Consider the following 23341-nt stretch of genomic DNA (forward strand, 5'->3'; position numbering starts at 1 on the left):
CTTTTATTTACCATTCTAGTTCTTGAATCTATCTTCTTCCATCTCTTCTCTAGCATATTGTTACAGTTCACTCTTTAAATACTGAGATTCCCCTGCCTAAGAATCCCATCATCTAACTCTCAATCTCTCCTCTGAGTTCCAGATCCAAGTATCTAACTCTTTACTGGACAGCTCCTTTGGGATGTCCCTTGAGTACCAAAAGCTAAACACAACAAAAACCGAAGTCATCATCTGTAGCTTCAAAACCTGCTAGCCTAACTATTTTATTGACTGCCTTGTCAATAATACCACCAACTCAGAAACACAAACCTAAAATCTGAGAGACTGACTTCTTCCTTTCCTTCATATTCCAAAGAGAGGTCAGGTACTGTTGATCATAACTCTTCTTTCATCCCTGGCAGCCTTGGTTTAAACTTTCATTATTATTTTTCATTTACTTATTAAAACAACAAGATATTACGCTAACTAAACAATGAAGGAGACTTGAAAAAGTGTCTATACTGGAGAAACAGATAAACAAATTCAGAATCATATATTAACCTTACTTTTAAGTGGTATCTCTCAAACTCTCCATAGCCTTCTATTCTATCCTTGACATGGTCACAGTCTTCCCATCAAGACGCTCTTCAACTAGTTTAAAACCCTCCAATCATTCCTTATTATCGCTAATCCAGTAATAGATTCCTGAAAAGGATTTAAATGAATTTAAATTCTCAAAAACGAATTTAATTTTTCTAAGAAAATTAAGGGACCAATGAATTGCAGTCCCTTTGAGACTTAAGCCCTGAAGACAGAAAAGCAAGGATGTCAAAGCTGGGTATGAAGATACCCAGATAATGAAGAAAATGGAGTGTATCATCACCCAGAAGCCATGAACATAGGTCAAAAGAAGGAAGGGAGGAATCAGAGCAAAAATGAACAAGCAAATCAGTAAAGCAGAGCTCTGGCAGTCAGAGCCTTGTAGCTATTGCATTTGATAAAGAATTAAGTCAAGGAAACTCAGAAATGATTATTAGGGGCTGGAGTGACATCATCAGTGTTCAGCAACTGCTAAAGGAGGTTCCTTCAGGAGACCAAAAATATGCTCAATATGTGTGTTCCTTAGCCTCTTCATAAGAGGTAGAGCTCTTCCCTGATTTGTACTCTTCTGCAAAATATTCTGCAAAGCCATTATCCTAAAAACTGTCTTGAACTGTAGAATTATAAACATCAGTTGCTGAGCTACCCAAAAGGCTGTGTATCCCAGTTTTCTGGATGATGGCTAAAGCCAAAAAAAATACTAATGATCCCCAAAAGGGAAGACCCAGGTCTTGCATTTTAAGTATCCTTAAGGCCTCATAGTAAATATCCATACTTTCTGTACCTCATTCAGTATTATAGTGACATATTTTATCTACTCCTCCATTAAATATAAATCACATTATGTCAGGGACTAAGTCTCTATATCAACATAGAACTGAAAACAAGGGTTTTTTTTTTTTTTACAAGGAAGGCCCTTAAAAAGGATAGTAAAGTGACAGGAAGTTTGGAGTTGAACTATAAGGGCTCATTTTACAGACAATAGTGAACTGGATTTATGTATGGGAATGGGCAAAATTCATTTGTGACAACATGGTGATTGTATTAAGACAATCAAAATCACTGGGATTATTACCTCTGCATGAGGTAAACCGAGTAAGCAAACTTCATATGCAAACTTATTTCATCAACTGCCTTTCTAACTCGTTAAAGAAAGCCTAAATTTTGAATCCTAAAAGACTTCTAAATCCCTCTTAATAGATTCAACACTTTCACTTTTGCTATTTGCCTTCTTTGACAGTTAACCATCATCAATGTTAAGTAGTTTTCTGAGGATCTATGCATTTGGACATAGACCATATTTGCAAGTTTGCCTTTCTTCAAATGGATGTCTCTCTAAATGAGACCTGTAAAATAAGATATGATTTGCATTTATTAGAAATATTTTGGTGGTAATGACAGATACTCAGTAAGAACAAACTTTAAAGGAGACTTTTTCTTGGAAAGATATTGGAGTATCTTGTAGAACAACCAAGCTACAGGCAAAGCAGAGAACCAAGAATTCAAATAATTCCAGTGCCATCAGGACTATCCATTTCTCCTCTTTCACCCGATGGGTCACCTTAATCTCTTTCTTTCCATTTGCATCCTCCCTTTCCCTCCTCTCCTCTCATTCTCTCTCTTATTCATTTTACTGTCCCTTTCCCAGTCCCCGCCCCCACAGAGAACCCACCCTTGCCCTTCTAACCAATGAAACATGACATGTGTCAATTTGCAACTGCTGCTTTCTTTCCATATTAAAACAGTAGCCACAATAAATGCACATGGCAGCAAGATAATACTAGAGAAGGGATGCACTGGCCAACTGTGGCCTTATACCCATAACTAGACCAGTCAATCTGAGGCCGAGCGAACGGGGTACTCTAATTTCCCCAGTTTTAAACTAATCAACTACTGCATAGTAAAATGGCATCTCTAGGACAATGAAGTGGAGTAAGGCACAGTTTCCAGCTGAAAAGCAGATTTTTTTAAAGAATTAAATGTGACACCTACAGATTCAGCTGTTATATAAATGGGTATTCAGTAACTTAAACATAAATTTCAACAGTCTCTTGTGTAAATAAAGTCCAGGCTGCTTAACAGACCTTACGCCTTGCTTTATTTCCATTGTTATTTATTTAATGTTCCCAGTGCTGTAATAAAACATTAAACAGTGGTATTTAACTTCTTTGTGTGAAGTAATTTTTTGTCTAAATGTTTTTAATAAGAAGTGGTTTTCTTTAAAGCAAATGGGATGTTCACACCACTAAATTTAAATTGACTTTTATGAGTGAGAATGATTTTCTCAACTTATTGTTGAGAACAGTGCTTCAAAGAAGTGATAATATAGCAGCTATGTATTTAATATGATAATGGCCTTATTTAAGAATATTTTTTAAAGTACAGTCATGTTAAAATCCCATCCAAATTCTATGGAATTTGTACTAACCATTTCATAAGAATTTTAAATGACGTATACTGAAATAAGATTTTTTAAGTCCATAAAAAGAATATTATATTTCTCTGTCATATAAACATGGATCTTAGCATGATCATTATGATCCAAAAATATTTTTAAATTAAGTAAATGAAAATATTAAGTAAATGATTAACATAAAAACAGGGTTTTTTTAAATCAGAAATTAAATATTGAGTTCAACATTTTCTACTTTGCCCATAAAACTCACACTCGAAAAATATAGGGCTTTCAATCTTTTTCCTTAATTGTCCTCAATAAGGGAGAGGGAGCTATTTGGCCAGGCTCCATGGGCCCCTACATGTACTTGTGAAAAAAAGCTGTGAAATCCTTTGAATCTATATCGGAAGAAAACACCCTTCTACCACAGACTCCTCGTCCTGAAAAGAAAACAGCAGACAAAGAATGGGGCAGGAATTTCCTGTCTAGTCTGTCTTTCACTGTCTTTTAGACAGAATCCAGTTCAAGGGCTATTGGTTGATGACACCAACATAATATACTGAGTAAAGACCTCCGTGCGAGCTGCCCACCACACCTGCTACAGGCTGTTTGGACCCCTTTGCTTAATAGACTTGGAAACATTGGCAAAGAAAAGGCTCTTTCCAGAAACTATAGACTCAAAGAGTTTTAACCTCTTAATCTTCTTTATTAAACTCTATAGGGAATAGGAAGTAAGGAGAGATGGAAAAGAATGTGCAAAGAAAAGTCTCATCGCCATCATCAAAGCTATGTCAGGGGTTATTATTAAAATACCCAAGGGGTGCCCGGGTGGCTCAGTCAGTTAAGCATTGGATCCTTGGTTTGGTGATTCAGGTCATGATCTCCTGTATTGTGGGATAGAGCCCTGCCATGGGCTCTACACTCAGCACTCAGCAGGAAGTCTGCTTGAGATTCTCATTCCCTCTGCTCCTCCCCCTGCTCATGCACTCGCTCTCTTTCTCTCAAATAAATAAATCAATCTTTAAAAAAAATAAAATAAAATACCTGAGATAGAGACGGAAAAGAAGATAAATAGATAGATAATTGAACCCTTTGTCCCTACCCCCCCACAAAAAAAAAAAAAAAAAAAAAAAGCAGATGGTATATGGAAGAAAAGGAGTGAAAACAAAAAAGTTCATTAATCAAGGAGAATATGCAAAGAAAGGAGGAGGCAGAGTGCAGATTAAGGAAAACTAATATTACTCATAAACCAGTATATGGCATACCTATCCAGGTCACATATGCATGAGGAAAAATAGGACTAAATGGTAATATAAGTTAGCTTGTTATTAGTTAAGCATAAAAAGTATTGGCTTTTACAAATAAATTATTTTCTCTTTTGTGGGTTTATCTTTTTTTTTACATTCCTTTATTTAAAAAAAAAATTGCTCTCAGTTTAGTTTCTAGTATCCAATGAACCCTCTTTAGCTAGATCAACTTATAAAGTTTAATCCATTATCTTGTCAGTTATAGTCTCTGTCATTGTAATGCACATAGGACTGTGGAATAAAAAGAGACTAAAATGAGTTAAGTTTAACATGTGAACATGAATTATCATTTTCTTTTTTCAAGTAAAATCTTGATGAGTAACTCACTGTCAAAACAATGCATTGAGACATGAGGAAAACTGTCAAATTAAAAGCAAATTAGTATAATAAATGGAGAAAAATAGACTATGACGTGAATAATTCTGGGGAGAATAAAAAGCAATGAAGATAAGTTTCAATATGGCACCCACTTAATTTTAATAGCAGAAAGAAAAACAGATCAGGAAATGTATATAGGAATAAGGAGATTCCTTTTAAGGCTTTCATAATAGCTCTCCTGAGAAATAGTTTTAAATTTATATATATGACAAAAGTGGGTATTGACCATCCTCTAAGGAACAAAATCCTCATCCACAAAAATAAATTATTTTTACCAGGTGATTAAATCTTGCTATTAGCACAAAAGACTATTTTCTAAATCAATTTGTGCTAATCTGTTTGCCATATATGATTGCAGATTTGAACCTAAGAAAGTATTTTTCATTGGCAAATTACTTTAAGAGTTCATTACTTTTGAATTTTAAAATATTTCTCCCTGTTAATACCTTTTTGGCCCCCTTTAACAGAAAAACTGGTTATATTTAAGGCCTGGAATAATAATAAAGGAATAGAAAGAAATGGGATAGCTAAATTTTTTTATTTTTAAAATAAAATACATATGTTCCTGAGATTTATAAATTATTATTGTTTAAAAGACATAGAAATAATTTAATTAAGTGATGATTCTCCATGTACGGTCAATCTCTGAATGTGCATGACAGTAACTATCTCCAGTCAAAAGACAATTGGTGATGAGTCTTATAGGTGAGTCTGGACTGAGGTAGCAATGAAAATTCCTAAGTAAGCACAAGGATCTCAATTAAGCCTTAAAAAGCATTGATTTCATTCAATATGTCCGCTTGAACAATGTGAAACCTGAAAGTTGATAGAAGATACACTTGAAATCGATAAACACATAGCTATGCCCAAAAATAAGGGGAGAAACCCTCTGTCGATCAGAGACCATGTCAAATTGCTAAGTAATGGAAATAGGGACGGGAATACAATGAAGAGGGAAAATGTAACCCAGGAAATGCAAGTAGAAGCCCTCCCTAATGACTGGGTGTTCCATCATGGTCCTCCAGGCCTGAGAGCAGTGGAGGCTGAGCAGGTAAGGACATTCCAGGGACAACAGAAAGGTCCAGCCTTGTGAAGCTGCTCCATCTCCAGGGATGGCAGGGTCAACTTCAAAGATAGAAGGCGAGTGTGGGAGCTTGTGTTAAAGAAGCAGCACAGCCCTGGGTGGCTGTCAATGCCTAGAGACAACAAGAACCATTCAGAACAAGAAAACCAGCCTTTAAGAAAATGTGTATGTCTCTGAATGTAATGGAAGACACAACAGAGTATAAATTGTAGCAGAACTACACAGACATTCTAACAAGTCATCTTAGATGCAAACATCTACAATTAAGAATCCTATCATCAAAGAAGTTTTCAAGAGCTTAAAGTCTTCCCCACTATTTTGTTTTGTTTTGTTTTAATTCAGCAGACTCATTTCCTTCCCCAAAACAGAGTAGAATCAAAAAAGCAGTTGGCCACCATCACCCCCAATACTGTCATAACCTTATATCCCTGGGGTAATACCCACTTCTTAGGACCAGCAGACAAATGCTCAACAATTCATCTTTACACATGACGCTTGATCAAATGAGTCACTCTATTTGTAAAATCAAAAGCATATACATACACTACTACATCTCGATTACCCATCCTAGGCTGAATTTTATTTCATTTTTATAGATGAGAGACTCACAAAATCCCTTTCAGTAACTATTTCCTGAGAAAAGCAGCCTTGCATATCCATGATTTAAGTGCTTAGTCAAATCATTTCCTCCAACTAATATGAAGAACGCTGAAGGCAATGCAATCCAGCTCAGCAATTCTACCTTTCATAGGAGTCAACATTCTGAATGTATTTGTGACATTAAGAAAGGAAATAGAGACTATCAATCAGACTCTCAGATCCTGTTTTAATCAGAACACATTCAGGAAACAGTCTCAAAAGCCAGAACTTTCAATGCCCCCGTTCAAAAAGGTTGTTTTTTTTTTTTTTTTTTTTAACTGATTTGCAGCCCACAGAGGAAGAACAAATACTGGCTATGCTTTCTATTTAATTTGGTATAAGTTCATAAAACAAATTGCCCAGATAATTGGACATGTCTTCAATTCTACACTACATTTTCCATAGATGTAAACCAGATTTATAACTTAGAAGTGCAGCAATAAATGAGCATAGCTTGTAATAGACTTGTGCCAAGTCTTATGTCAAAGTGAAATAAAAAATGAGACTGACCACTTTGAGTAATCAAATCTGTCAGCTCAGTTAACTCCTTCTAAAGTATTGATGGGAAATTCTAAAGCCTGAAAAAAAAAAAGGTTTAATTATTTCTACTAGTACAAATATACACAAGAAAGAAACAGCTATTTTAAATAGATTCCCTAAAAATAAACTTATCATTCCTAAATCCTATAAACGTTTTTTTTTCTGTTACTCCTATTTTTCTTCCTTTGGAGAAATTAAAACCCTCTCACACATGGAAACTACTATCTTGAGCTAAATTCCCACTTTCCTCTGCGGAATTTTTCCACTCCCACTTAAATCAGAGTTGGCAATTACGCTTTTCCAGACTGGACCGTCTGGTCACCATTTGTCTGGTCCCTGTTCCAAAAAGAAAAAAAAATAGAGATCAACAATATTATGTTGGGAAACATAAGGTGGTTTTAGACACATCTGTTCATCCTGTGATAACTAAATAAATCCAGTTATTATAAGGCAAAGCTCAAACCTAAAAGTGTGCTCTAATTGAATTCTTCCTCGTCATGGTCAAGAAAAGGGAAGGACATTAATGGTAATAAAATGGGGAAAGCAAAATTTCCATCTGCAAAGACTTTCCTAAATTTATATACTTCTTCAGGCTATTTGCCAAAGGCAATGTTCCAAAGAAAGCAGGTTTAAATAATACCCAAATTCCAGGAATGGGAAAGATAGATGTCTGGATACGTGGAGATCAATTGATATTATTAACACATTTCCAGGGTTTAAAAAAAAAAAAAAAGCTTATGTATTTTCAAAAAATAAACTATTTTTTAAAAATCTCTGCTTGTATTAGTATTTAAATAAATTATTTTACTCTCCATTGTTAAAGTATCCAGTTTACTCAAAACAAATTCATTATCTTCCCTCTGCTCTTCTCTTTTCTACTTATGTGACTAATAGAAACATCAGTCACCATTTGGCCAAACTAAAAACCAGGTAATCATTCTTGGTTTCTTTCTTCCTCTGAATCTAATTAATGATAAAAACCTAAAAGCGGGAGACTGGGTCGCTCAGTTGTTAAGCGTTTGCCTTCGGCTCAGGTTATGATCCCAAGGTCCTAGGATCGAGCCCCGCATCGGGCTCCCTGCTCAGCGGGAAGTCTGCTTCTCCCTCTCCCACTCCCCCTGCTTGTGTTCCTGCTCTCACTATCTCTCTCTGTGCAATAAATAAATAAAATCTTAAAAAAAAAACAAACCTAATAGCTCTAACTATTAAATATGTCTCAAGACTATTCTTTCTTATTGCGACGGCTACTCACTTTTCTTTCTGCCCAACTGTTCAATTCTTTCCAGTTCACCTTTCAAGGTCCTACCAGAGATCTTTTCAAAGGCAAATTAAATCATTTCTATCTCCCTCTTAAAATCTTTGACTCCCCAGTACCTATACCAAAGTATAAATTCCTTGGCTTAGCATACATAAGTCCCTTCAACCACCAGTCAACTCACTTCCTACCACTTCCTGAAAATCTGCAGTGTTTCTGCTGGAATTTCCAAAAGATAATCCAATCCCTCTCATGTGTGCTATTGCACATTTTCTTCTGCCTGAAATAATCCCTCCATTGATTTATTGTTGAGAACTTAGTTATACTTAATTGAAATCAAGCATAACTTCTGAAACCTTCCTTTGGTCTCCCCACCCCAACACTTAAACATCCTCTCTCCATAAACACTCATCACATAGCAGTTCCATGACGATCAGTTCTGGTTTTCACCTTCTCCAAAGGTCTGAGCTCCTAAAGAATGAGGACCACGTCTTTTTTCTTCTTCAATGTCCTGACACTCCACTGACAATAAACACTAAGTAATTGTTTATAAGCTGAAAGAATAAAGCAATATATGAATGATAGATATATAACTGACCTAGGTAATGAAATCTCTGCTTCAACTGTGGTCAACATTATGCAATTTATATCTTCCTAAGTTAAATGGAATTAGACAATTGGACCAATTGTCAAATTTTTTGACAAATTACTAAAGTACATTGGATATCTTTTGATCTCTTGAGTTCATGAGTCAACACAATAAAAGAGTCCCACTGATTTTTTAATTGGCATAGATTTTTTTTTTCCTTAGAATTGGTTCTGCATTGCACTGTTTCCTTAGATTTTTATGTAATGCTTTTATTTTCTACTTTTAATTTGTATACTTTCCTTTCTCTCTTGGCTTTAAAATTCAGAGTTGGATGTCACTTTAAATATATCTTTCCTTTTCTTTATAATTTATCTAATGGAATTACATGCCATTAAGCATGTAATGAATATTTTTCTACACTAATTTGAGAATACATATTTGGAAATGGAACCAAGAGAAAAGGAACATGAATATTCTTCATGTTGTTCTGACTTAATTTCAAGACATCTCACCACCCTCCCCTCTCTTCCCACCAATCTTTGTGTTATACTTCATTTTCTGTGCTCTGCAACAGAAATAAGATTTTTTTTCTTTACAGAGGGATATGGGGCATAAAAATATATAAACTTTGGGGGGAAATAATTCATGTAAATTTTTTAAAGAAATTCACGTAACCTGAAGTGCTCACTAGGAAGACTATTTGGAAAAATGGTACTTTTTTCCTAACTTCATATATTTTGCTTCATTTTTTTTCTTTTTTTTAAGGAAATTTATTTTTTTTAAGATTTTATTTATTTATTTGAGAGAGAGAAAGAAGGATCAGAGGGAACACAAGCAGGGAAAGCAGCAGGCAGAGGGAGAGGGAGAAGCAGACTCCCCGCCGAGCAGGGAGCCTGATGCAGAACTAGATCCCAGGACTCTGGGATCATGACCTGAGCTGAATGCAGACCCTTAATGACTGAGCCACCCAGGCACCCTAATTTTTCTTTTTAAATGTCTGACTGAGACCTTATCCAGGCATTTACCCATTAACTCGGATTAGGGTGGTTGGCCCTCAGGAGAACTCTCCTACCTTCTTCAAGTTCTTCTGCCATACAGAAGTCTCTTATAAACCACTCACTGCTGTGTACTATTTTAACTTATAGAAATTATTCACCCTCCGAATTGCACCTTACGAGATTGGAGGCAGTTCTTGGATCCTAATTCACATGCCGCCTGTTCTTTTCTACTGGCGTATCAGTTTGAAGCTGCACCAACACAACTCAGTACAGATACTTGCGTGTTTGCCTGGGTTTCCACATTTACTGTTATGTCTGCTTCTTTGGCCCAATATTTATTTATTCTTTGAAATTATTAAATATTTCATCCAGTTCTTGAAAATGAGAAACAGTCATGTTTCCAAAGATTTGTACTCTACTTTACTTTTATTTTTTATTTTTGTGTTTCTGCTCTAGAATGAGCAACACACTCCAACTAATGCTCCTCACAACGAGGGCACTATTTCTGAGTTCACATTGGAACTCTTAATCCACTCCTATTGATGGCAAGATTGATTTCTTCACTCTCTCACCTCACATATGAAGGTTGTTACAAAGTTGATGAGGATAATCAAGTCATACTGGAAAGAATGTTCTGGACCATGAATATGCAGCTGCAATGAGGAGATATTTTGGCACTTCCAGCATTATAAAAGTTAGAATGATTAATAAGAAGTATGGAATTGATCTACTGAGAATACTATAATCCCTTCATGGTTATTAAGAGATGTGTGAAGTACATAGAAATAGATGTAGATTATTTGTTACTGAAGGGATTCACGATTCAATTTTATCACCTTTAGAAAATTATGTTGGTTTTTTGCATTTTATAAAACATTTAAAAGTTGTGACTTCCATGCTCAGAGCAGTGTTCTTATATAATGCTATATCTTATGAAGCTATATCAAAAACTTGTATGTTCTAAATACAGAGAACCACATTGGTGATTGCCAAAGGGGAAGGGAGTGGGAGGTGGGCAAAATGGGTGAAGAGGAGCAAGAGGTACAGGTTTCCAGTTATGGAATGAAAAAAAAAAGTGTGTGTGTGTGTGTTCTAAATGTCCTAAATTGTACAGCAGAACCAATGCATGCTTACCTCTGCTTCTTCATGACCCTCTACTAAAATAACTCGGGATTTTAAGGTATTAAATGACAAATACAAATGTCACACAAGAAATGATATTGCAATGCAGTTTTGGAAGCTAGAAGGCAAATAGACAAATAGTAACTGCCTTAGCCTGAAGAAAGGTGAATTCCAAGACATTCATAAAGAATGTCCAGAAGCAGAAGCAACATTATTTGTACCACAAAACTCAGAAACTCTCCAGAATTGCCACCACTGGGTATCCATGAACCTAAAGATAAAGGTGGGGTTAATACAAGAGGATTGTTGACTGTCTGCAAGTGGAGAACCAGATCCCTAAGTGCATCACAGGTAACTAGGTGACTTCCTCTTCTATGGAAGGCTGGGGTTTACTTTCTGTAGAGGAGGAGTCAGAGGGCATGCTTAGTAGAGATCACAGGGCCGAACTAGGGCATTTCTAACTTCATGGACTACACACAGAACCCTTGAGATCTCTCTCCTCTTCCTCCTAACCTAACGCTATGAATACTAACAGCCAATATTAGACTCTTCTGCCATGAGGTTGGATAATTCTTCTCTGGGGAATCGAACCAGACTAAGAGAAAAGACCTAAAAAACATTAACAGTCAGGAGTTTACAGGGCCAGATCACCCACCAAGGAGGTGCACCAGTTGACAAGCCCAAAAGTATCTTATTAGATGTTTAGTGACTCATTCTTACATATTTATGAGCAGCCAAGTATCCCCAGACATCTGAAGAAAGCCTCTAAGGTGAAAGACAGAGACCAAACAAACAAAAATAACAAATGTGGAGAAAATAAAATGATGGAAGCAGTAGAAAACTTTAAGAGTGTGTGTGTGTGTGTGTGTGTGTGTGTGCACATTTAACATCTATCTCCCAGAACTAGGAAATTTTATTTCCTCGGAAAAAAAAAGACTGTGATATTAAAAAAATAAATATCCAGGGCGCCTGGGTGGCTCAGCTGGTTGGGCGACTGCCTTTGGCTTAGGTCATGATCCTGGAGTCCCAGGATCGAGTCCCACATCGGGGTCCCTGCTCGGCAGGGAGTGTGCTTCTCCCTCAGACCCTCCCCCCTCTCATGTGCTCTCTTTCTCATTCTCTCTCTCTCAAATGAATAAATAAAATCTTTAAAAATAAATAAATTAATTAATTAATTAATTAATATCCAGACAACTAAAGGAAAACTTTTGGAGATTAAAAATAGGATAGCAGAAATGATTTTAAAAAGTCAACTAGAAAACGTTGAATTTTAACTTAAGGAAAACTCTAACAAATTAGAATAAAAAGCCTAAATGTAGAAAATCAAATAGGAAGAAAAAAGTACAGCACCAATCTAAGAAGTTCATTATCTGAACAGTGGGAAAACCAGAAAGAACAGAAGAAATTATGATAAGGAGATTATCAAGTAGATGATTTTACAAATGTTCTGGAACTGAAGTTCAGAGTGAAAGTCCATAGATGCCTAACACAGTGTTGGGGAGGGATACATTTCACTTTAAAATTCAGAACATGGGGCACCTGGGTGACTCAGTTGGTTAAGCCTCCACCTCTTGGTTTCAGTTCCTCATGATCTCAAGGTCATGAGATCCAGCCCCACATTGGGCTCGTATTCAGCACAGTCTGCTTGAGCTTCTTTTCCTCTCCACTTCCCTCCCCCTCTGCTCCTCCCCCCACTTGTGCTTGCTCGCTCTCTCTCTCTCTCTCTCAAATTAATAAATAAATAAAATCTTAAAAAAAAATAAAATAAAATTTAGAACATGGATGAAACTTCCAGAGAGAGAAAAACAGAATGGCATCAAACTTGCCAGCAACAACACTAGATAAACAAACAAAAAAAAACATGGGAAAAATTAGGAATATTACTGTTATCCTCTATTTTTACAGCAGCCAAACTGGAAATAAAGTGTGAGAGTGGAATAAAGACATACCGTGTTTATAAAGTACCACAAACTTATCTCCCTGAGGACTTTCTCAGGAAATTAATAGAAGACATGTCACCCAAAAAAGGGTGTAAATCAAGAAAAAGAGAGACATGGACTAACACACAGGGGAACCAATGCATGTGAAAGACAATGGGAATTTCTGGGATGACAGTGAAGGAAGATCCCAAAACTACAATAGCTATGCAAAGGGTTAATAGAGAGTCAGTCCAGAGAACAGGAGGAGAAAACTGTCCTAGCATATCTCAGAGAAGATAGAATGAATAAAAATGCCTATGCATTTAAAATATTGAGAAGATATTTACACTTCGGCAGAGTTTAGAGATAAATAAGTAATAGGTATATAGAAAATCAAGCAACCAAAACAACATGCCTACACACACACATAATTTTTAACTCAATTAAAGGCAAAACCAAAATAAAAAGTTTCCAATAAAGGAAATGTGCACATAATTATTTGTATGAGTTAGCTGTAAAAAATATTTATATACTCACAATAAGGTAAAAACTGATTATTGACCTAACAAACAGAAATAAACATATTGGAAAAATGGGAGAAGAAAGTGAAGGAGATTGGAGGTTATGAAGGAATTAAATTTCATTTTTCACTGTAGTAAGTGAATACATAATTTCTAAAAAAAGAAAAGCACAGCTGAATTATTAAAGTAATTCAAGACTATTTTTTTCTGAAATATATAGATAAATATCAAAAACATGAATAAAGGATTTGAAATTGATTGGGAGAGGTAGAAAAAGGGAGAGAGAAATAGACACTGTTTCCATTAAAAGCCTTGTAGATATATTGGCATGTACATTTTTATCAAAATTATACTTTTACTTATTTTACTTCCTACTTATTTGTTTTAAAAGTAATTTTAAGGGTACCTGGGTGGCTCAGTCGTTAAGCGTCTGCCTTCAGCTCAGGTCATGATCCCAGGGTCCTGGGATCGAGTCCCACATCGGGCTCCCTGCTCGGCAAGAAGCCTGCTTCTCCCTCTCCCTCTCCCCCTGCTTGTGTTCCTGCTCTTGCTATCTCTCTCTCTGTCAAATAAATAAATAAAATCTTTAAAAAAAAAAAAAGTCTTTAAAAAAAAAAAAGTAATTTTAAGCAGGAAGGGAAAAATGAAGGGGGGAAATCAGAGGGGGAGACGAACCATGAGAGATTATGGACTCTGAGAAACAAACTGAGGGTTCTAGAGGGGAGGGGGATGGGGGATGGGTTAGCCTGGTGATGGGTATTAAAGAGGGCACGTACTGCATGGAGCACTGGGTGTTATACGCAAACAATGAATCATGGAACACTACATCAAACACTAATGATGTAACGTATGGTGATTAACATAACATAATTAAAAAAAAGTAATTTTAAGAAATAATTTTGTTGGAATTGAAGCATTGAGTGTTTTTCTTTTTCGTTCTTTCTTTCTTTCTTTTTTTTTTTTTTTTAAGAAACAGTATGTCATATTGGAACAAGCTTGGAACAAGTTCTGGGCCTGGAGAAAGAAGCTCTCACTTAAAGCTAACCAGGTCTGTGACTGCTGAGTGTTGAGGTTGATGAAGTAATGGGCAATCGTAGTAATTGAAACCAGAATCTACACTAATGGTTTTTTCAGAGGGAATTTTTCTGGTGCCAAGAAAAATGTGGGGAAAAAAATTACAAGATACAAGTATTGAAAAGAGAAAATTATAAGGTTTGGAGTAGATAGATAAATCAGCATTAATCAATCATGTGTGTTGAGCACTTTAGCACATACCATCTCATATAATGTTCTCAGAAACTGCTACCTTCAAGAGTTTCAGGTTTTAAATAAGAGAGTTTGCATTGACCATATCACCTGTCTTTAATATTAGAGGAAGCTGTCCTTTTTCCTCCTCAAAGCTAGGTTTTGTGCTTGATATGAACTTGGTCCAACAGTTACATTCTCTTTCTGAATAATTTTTCTTTCCCATTTTTGGCTCCTAATTTATGGGCTATACACATGCTCAGAATGGCTCTCCCATTTTTTTTTTTTTTTTTTTTTTTTAGAGAGAGAGCAAATGGGGGAAGGGCAGAGGCAGAGAGAGAGATAATCTTAAGCACGCTCCACACCCAGTGCGGAGCCCCATAAGAGACTCTATCTCATGACCCTGAGATCATGACCTGAGCTAAAATCAAGAGTCACACCCTAACCGACTGAGCCACCCAGGTGCCCCAATGGCTCTCCAATTTTATAGATTAATTAAGTAATCAAGAAAATTAGACCCTACCTCATCATGTCCACTGATTGCTATTGCACATGTTATACCAGCTCTCCCCTTGGTAACCAAGTCTTCAAAAGAATGGTCTGAATTGCTGTCTCCACTGTCTCCCATTAACTTCTTCAAATGACTTAAAATAAGTTTCTGTCCTCTCCATGACTCTGTAAATGTTCCAGTTAATGTCACTATTTTCTAATGGGTTGCTTTCAAACCTTATTTCATTTGACCTATGGGCACTCCATGTCATTGTTAACCTGCTTACTCTTCCCCTTGCTTCTCCACCGACCTCTAAATATGTGTCCCTACATCTTTGTCTTCGGTCCTCTCCACTTCTCACCAATATCATCCCCAACTTTAGCTAAAATAGGTGCCCAAACACCTACCATACTTCCTTGATTAGAGCTCTTAAAATGACAAGAATTATATACAGAATTGCTCCCAGATCTCCTTATCTTTCTGGGTTCCCTTTTTTCTTGAAAACTATTCTAATTCACATGGAAATAGAGGACCAGCCCTGGGAATAATCCTACTCTCCTTCTTCATCCTTAGCCCCACAGCTGTCACCTACACCTACATATTCCTAACCTGTCTCCTTTTCCTTGTTCGATCCCTTCTTCCCACCCATTGCTGTCTCTTCTCAAAGCCTCATCCACGAGCATTTTCACAGACAGCAGTAATACCCCCATTCCCAGTGTCAGCCCTCACATCTCAGCATCTTTAATTCATCTTCCACAGTGCTATGAGGGTTATCTAACCTAAAATATAAATTTTGTCATTTTACTCAATGGTTTGAAATCTCTCAATAGCTTCCTGTTACCTGTAGGATAAAGTCCAAGCCCACTAGCTCATGGCTTTCCATAATCGGGCACGTAGCTACTTACCCCACCTTACCTCTTCCTGTCACACCTTGCATTCTGCACTTTAACCATGATGTATTTTTTCCAGCTTCTGGATTGCTCATCTGTACTTCCATTCAGATTGCATCATCATTCCAGGATTACATTCTCCTTTTCTTCCCCATCTCCACACTCAACTGGGAACATCTACAATTAAAATGCTTCTTCAAAATCACTTTTGTATAAAGTCTTCTAGGAATCCCCCCAACTAAATGTAACCACTTCTTCATTGCACCTCCACTTATCTCTCTGCATAACTACATTTTAGCAAAGAAAAATTTTTTGCATTTATATATTGGACTGTGAGCTTCTTTAGGACATAATATGTGTCCTTTTTGTTTTGTAACATCTGGTTTCAAAAAGTTCCTACAGAATAGTATGTGCTTGCCCTAGGAAACTCACAAAGCTCTATGAGTCCTCTACATAACCAAAAATGTATTAGGAATACAGCTCTAGACAATTCTTTGCATGGAAGTTGATATATTTTGAGTTATGTTGTTGCAAATGACAAGATTCCATTCTTTTTATGGCTGAGTAATATTCCATCGTGTATATATATATATATATATATATATATATATATATATATATATTACCACATCTTCTTTATCCATTTATCCGTTGATGGACATTTACCTTGCTTCCATATCTTGGCTACTGCAGTTAAAGGAGATATGTTATATGTAGGATCTATACACAATAGATTTTGAAGACAGTATAAAAAAGAATATAAAATATCTAATGCTAAGTGAAGTAAGTCAGACTGAGAAAGACAGATACCATATGATTTTACTCATATGTGGAATCTAAAAAACAAAGCAAATAAATAAACAAACAAGAAGCAGAATCAGACCTGTAAATAGAGAACAAACTGATGGTAGCAGAGGGGACAGGGGTGGGGGGGGTGGGCAAAATGGGTGAAGGGGAATGGGAGATACAGGCTTCCAGTTATGGAATAAATAAATCACGGGAATAAAAGGCCCAGCATAAGAAATATAGTCAATGATATTGTAATAGTGTTGTATGGTGACAGATGGTAGCTATCCTTGTAATGACCATAGCATAACATGTAGAGAAGTTGAATCATTATGTTGTACACATGAAACTAATGCAACATTGTGTGTCATCTACACTCAAATAAGTCTTTTTAAATCTCATGAATAATGTCTATATTGATTACTTATTGAAGTGATATAATTTGGGTAGATCAAGTTAAATCAAATACATTGCAGGCTTCTCTTTGCTTTTTTAAAAAAGTATGCCTTCTAGAAAATTTAAAATTACACAGATGGCTCATATTTGTGGCTCACATATTTCTATTGGACAGTATTGGTATAGAAGCTATGTGGAAAAGGGTAGACAACAAATATTAATTGAATACCCTTTGTGGGTTTTCATTTATGTTGTTTTATCTTGGATTCACAACAATTAAAGATAATTTCAATAGCTATTATTCTTATACCCGCTAGTTCCAGGAAACACCATGTTTTCTTTCTCTTAAACAAAATTCTAAAGTCCAGGGTAAAATAAGTTAAATGGAAAGTTTTTTTTTTTTCTCCAGCATTGTAAGTAATTCTGTGCATTTAATATTAGTCTAAGAAAGGGAAACAAAATTTAAGAACTTCTAAGTAATAAATATTGCATTATCAGTTGTTCTGGTATAAGAAATTTGTTTTAAAAAAAAACTGTCTTAAAAGCTGAATTATTTAAGCTGTAAAGGAGAAAACTGGTATCATTACCTGGTCTGCTAATTTACATTGAGATAACATGTGGACAGACTATGTCCTGCCCTTCCTGGATATTTTTAATTGGTATGCCCTCTGTCTTTCACTAATGTATCATATTTCTTCCATTATCTATAAAAGAAGCAAGTGTCCTTTCACCTTGAAAACTGAAATGCCTCTTCCTGATACAATCAGATGCTCTCCAACCTCTTTTAAAAGAAAGGAAATTGCTTCTCTGGCTGCAAGCCATCATGAAGCTGAGACCATGTGCCTTGGTAAAGGTAAGGCACCCTAATGAATGACTTTCTTTTGAAAGAAGGAGAGACAGTCCCTGCAGTAATTCAGTACAAGCTGCTGTTATTTAGACACTAATGGAAGAAATAAAAATAGATAAATAAAGACACAGCTTCCCATGTGTAGCTGTCAGAGGTGACAGTGAGATAGGAAGTCATTTCCAACCAATAAAAATGTGGAATTTCGTTACTTAAAAGAACAGGACCAAAAACCCATTTTGGTACTTTGGGTTCTCTTCTTTTACATATGGCCAGCCCCTACACTGAAAGGAAGGGCAAGTAGAAGGGCGAAAAGAAGGAAGGGAAGAATCAAAACAGTAAAATCTTCATCGATGCACACATCTGCTTTGAAATACTATACTTTACTCAGAGGCCAGCTTTTAGGTTGCCCTCATGAGAAAAGACCACAAGTTTTGTACAGTATGTTGATGTCACATTTTGTACAGCTGTCATTTAGTACTTGTTTCCTCAACTTGTGGTATTTTTCTTAGATACAGGAAATAAGGAATTGTCATTCCTTTACTATTTGGTTTTTCTTTATTTGATATTATTTATTTTACTCTAACATAGAAGGCCAAGATACACAGTTCAGAACAAATACATTAAACTGCCTTAAAATTTGGCATGATCAAAATTTACATTGTTTCTTTCCCTTTGATGCTTTATACTTACCTGGTTTTTTGTCTCTATTTTATTAATGGTTCTACTCCAAACCTTAGTGGCTGAAAACAACTGCCATTTTATTGCTCATCTCATCATTCGGCAGGTCAGGAACTTGAGCGAGATTTGTAAGAGAAAACTTGGCTCTTGTTCCAAACAGCATTGGATACATGGCTTAACTGGGTCTGGAGGTTTCACTCACATATCTGGGGCTCTGATGTTGGCAACCATTCCCCACATAATCTGTCTCTGAATTTAGTAGTCTTAATCTACTTTTATCATTTGGTTGTCCAGACTGAGTATCTTTCCAAAGGTAGAAATAGAAACCCCAAAACCTCTTCACACTTAAGGCCCAAAGTCACACAATGCCATGTATGTTGCATTCCACTGGTCATTGCAGATCACAGGACCAGCACAGAGCAAGAGGAGGGGAAAGAGATTTCATCTCTTGATGAAAAGAGTGATAAAGTCACATTACCAAGGGGCTGGTTGAACAGGAGGAATTGTCGCTATCTTTGAAGACAATATGCCAAGCACTTGCAAAACAAATGAGAATAAAAACGTAAAGGGATGCATACAAAAGGTTCACATTATATAGATAATTATGCTGTAGAAGCAGTAGCTTCTTTAAATTAGAATGATCTAAGGTGGGCTATACAATCTTTTTTGAAAAAGGGCTATTATCCATTTCCTTATACAGTTGAAGTCACCAGGACATGGGACTATTGATAACAAAGTCCCAAAAGAGTAAGTTGAAGGTAAAGTAAATAGGTGTGTGCATGTTATGACCAAAAATATTGTCACATCAAGCCAGAATGAGGAGGCACATTGACAACTTCCTCCACTGTTACCTGAAAAGAAAATTTAAGGCCACTAAATTCATTAAAATCAGAACTTTATGACTAAAGTTTAATTTAAAAAAATGTTGCTTCACATGCAAATAATTTTTTCTAAAATCCCAATCATTTTTAATCAAAGAAAAAATAAATCCTGCAATTACTGCAAATATTGCAATTAAGACTACTTTTAACGTAAGGAAGTGTGAAAGTTACCTGCCTATGGGGATTTTTTTTAAATGGTACTCATAACGCATAATCTTAAATTCCTTCATTTGTAAGTAAGAAACAATACTTCATAATCTTAAATTCCTTCATTTATAAGTAAGAAATAATCAAAATATATCAGAATTCAACTAAAATTAGGAAAGTAAAGAACAAAACATCCTGAAATAATGAAAAGACAAAAGTTAATAAATTATAGAGCAGAATAACAATAGAATTGAAAAGTAAATTCAAGTGCCAGAAAAAAAGATTTAATCAAAAAGACTAATAAAATACACAAACTTCTTTTTTTTTTTAGAGGAGAGGACTGGGGAAAGGAGAGTATAGGGAAAGGGAGAGAGAATCTTGAGCAGGCTCCACATCCAGCATGGAGCCTGACACAGGCTCAATCTCATAACCCTGAGATAGTGACCTGAGCTGAAATCAAGAGTCGGATGCTTAACTGACTAAGCCACCCAGGCACCCCCAATACACAAACTTCTAACAAGATTATTTAAGAAGAAATAAGTGATAAATGCTGCAGTAGACCTTTGAAAGAAGATATAACTACAAGAGTTTTTCTTAGTTACGAGGGAATATTAATAGAGTTCTGTGTTAATATATTTGAAATTTTTTAGGATCAGTTATTTTCCGAAAAAGATACAGAAGATCAGAATTTATTCTAGAAGTATTATTTTTTTTAATTTTTTTAATTTTATTATGTTACGTTAGTCACCATACAATACATCATTAGTTTTTGATGTGGTGATCCACGATCCATTGTTTTTGTATAACACCCAGTGCTCCATACAGTACATGCCCTCCTTAATACCCACCACCGGGCTAACCAATCCCCCCTCCCCTCTCCCCTCTAAAACACTGTTTGTTTCTCAGAGTCCATAGTCTCTCATGGTTCATCTCTCCCTCCGATTTCACCCCCCTTCATTTTTCCCTTCTTTCTCCTAATGTCTTCCATGCTATTCCTTATGTTCCACAAATAAGTGAAACCATATGATAATTGACTTTCTCTGCTTGACTTATTTCATTTAGCATAATCTCCTCCAGTCCCATCCATGTTGATGTAAAAGTTGGGTATTCATCCTTTCTGATGGCTGAGTAATATTCCATTGTATATATGGACCACATCTTCTTTATCCATTATAAAACTAAAATAGAGGGTGCCTGGGTGGCTCAGTCATTAAGCGTCTGCCTTCAGCTCAGGTCATGATCCCAAAGTCCTGGGATTGAGTCCCACATCAGGCTCCCTGCTCGGCGGGAAGCTTGCTTCTCCCTCTCCCGCTCTCCCTGCTGTGTTCCTGCTCTCACTATCTCTCTCTCTGTCAAATAAATAAATAAAATCTTTAAAAAAAAAAAAAACTAAAATAGAACTATAACCAGTGCAGTACTTGCAATGTTTTCAAAAAAGTGACTTCAACAGAAAACTTTATCCTTCCCACTTACACTTACCAGCAAATTAAATGAGCCAAGAATTACAGTGCAATTTAAATTGGTCAGGCACACAAAAATAGATGAAACCATCTTATTTTCTTTTCTTAAAGAACCTTGTATCATTAAGGTTATCTCCCACAGGAAAACAAGAAACCAATGTTTCCTGAAGAACATTCTACAGAATTCTAGTTATCTAGGATTATACTAAATATTCTTTGGGAAAATTGGGAATCTAGTTAAACATCATTAGGAAATGTTAAGTTTAAATAAGTAAAGTAAGTTTCTAGCTACAGGATTTTATCAGAGTATTTAAGTGATAATGGATAATATTAATATGTGATCACTGGTTAAACTACTTTAACTATGGAAAATTTTCTTGCCAAACAAAGGTTCTGAAATATACTATTTGAAATATTACTACAAGCCTATCTAAATTATACATAGAGTAAAATCTTCACGAATCCATGAAACCCACTACTATCTTAGAATAACAACACACAATAGCAAAGTATAGTTAATCCCAATAATAGAATAATTGTTTAATTTTAGAAAATCTGCTGATATAATCTATAGACAAAAATGAGATAAAACATAGACAAAATTAATAGAAATTGAAATACATGTGATTTAATTCAATATTCATTTATAAAATCTCAATCAACTATGATTAAAGAGATAATTATTTAGTATATTAAGGAATATCTGGACAGAATAGATAGAAAATGTATCTATCTCAAACAATAGCTAATGTCACATTTGATTATGACAGAAATATTTCCAATAAAGTCAGAAACAATTACCACTATTACCCACTATTACCCACCCACTATTACTACTATTAACATTATTCTCTACATTAGCAGTTTTTAGAAATTCCAGATGATGTAAAAAGATAAGGAAAAGAATTAGCCTTACCTAGGAGAAAGATAATTAAATTGCCATTATTTGATGATGACATACACTGACCTATATGTAATGAGAAAAATGATAAAGAAGGACTAAAAGAATGTCCATCCAAATACTAACCATAGTTTTTTGGAGGAAGGGAATGGAATCTAGTTATTTTTATCTTTGATCATTTCTGAGTTTCTCAACCTTTAGACAATTAAATTATGAGAATTCTATTCAAAATAGTATATTATTTTCATAACTGCATCTGAACTTTGCAGACAAAAGCTTGGGATTTCTTAGTCTTAACCTAGTTCCCACAGGTCGTAATTGAGAATACTATTGCAGTGAAGGTGCATTAATTCTCCTAAAGAACCAACTATAGATTAATCAAGGTGCTCAAAATTTCCTATCCACTAAGTAGTCACAGTCCCTTTAGCCATAATTATCAATTTGAAAAAAGTGTGTTGCTATTTTGAAGGATTTTCTATGGCATTTTCAGACACCCAAATGTCCCTGTAGGGAACTTCAGCCATTTACCCACTGTTCCATCTGGATCTCTAAAGAACACAAATTCACCTGCTGGGGGCCATTTTGTGGTAAATACTATAGAGAAAGCTCCTTAAAAATTTCAGGATGCATTTAGAGATTTAGGAAGGGCCAAAAAAGTTCACATCAGCTGAAAACAGAGAATCATGATTCTTTTTACTCCAAACCCAAGAGAAGATGTCTTGACAGGGCAGATTTTTAAACTGTTCTCATTAGTTAATAGTCACGAATATTATCTCCAATTCATTGACCTGAATGGTAAAGATACTCTTAACTTTTTTCAAAAGGCTAATTGAAATGAACAAATGCATTGATAATAATAATGACAGTTAATGAGATTAGGACAATAATTTTCAAATGGAGACAGTTTTGCCCATCCCTCTTCCCTTTTTCCACTGGAGGAAACATTTAAGAATGTCTTGAGATGTTTTAGGTCATGAAAACTAGGGGTAAGGGTGCTATTCACATCTGGATTTAGTCTGCTAAACATTCTAGAGTGCACAGGATAGCACCCCACAGCAACGAATTACCTGTCCCGAAATGTCAATACTGTCAAGATTGAGAAACCTTAAATTAGACAATGTACTATGTTGTGTATGTTGTGTATATTGTGTTTTCTTTAGAGGAAGCTTCTATTTTCCTCCCAAAGAAGCAATGCAAATGCTTTTGGAAATGAATTGACATGTAACTGGGAATCTGTATATGATTTTTTACTCTATTTTCTGAGTGTTAACTCATTTGCAAATAAGTTAGGTAT

This window comes from Phoca vitulina, unplaced genomic scaffold (assembly GCF_004348235.1).
Source record: "Phoca vitulina isolate PV1807 unplaced genomic scaffold, GSC_HSeal_1.0 scaffold5, whole genome shotgun sequence".
Lineage (NCBI taxonomy): Eukaryota > Metazoa > Chordata > Mammalia > Carnivora > Phocidae > Phoca > Phoca vitulina.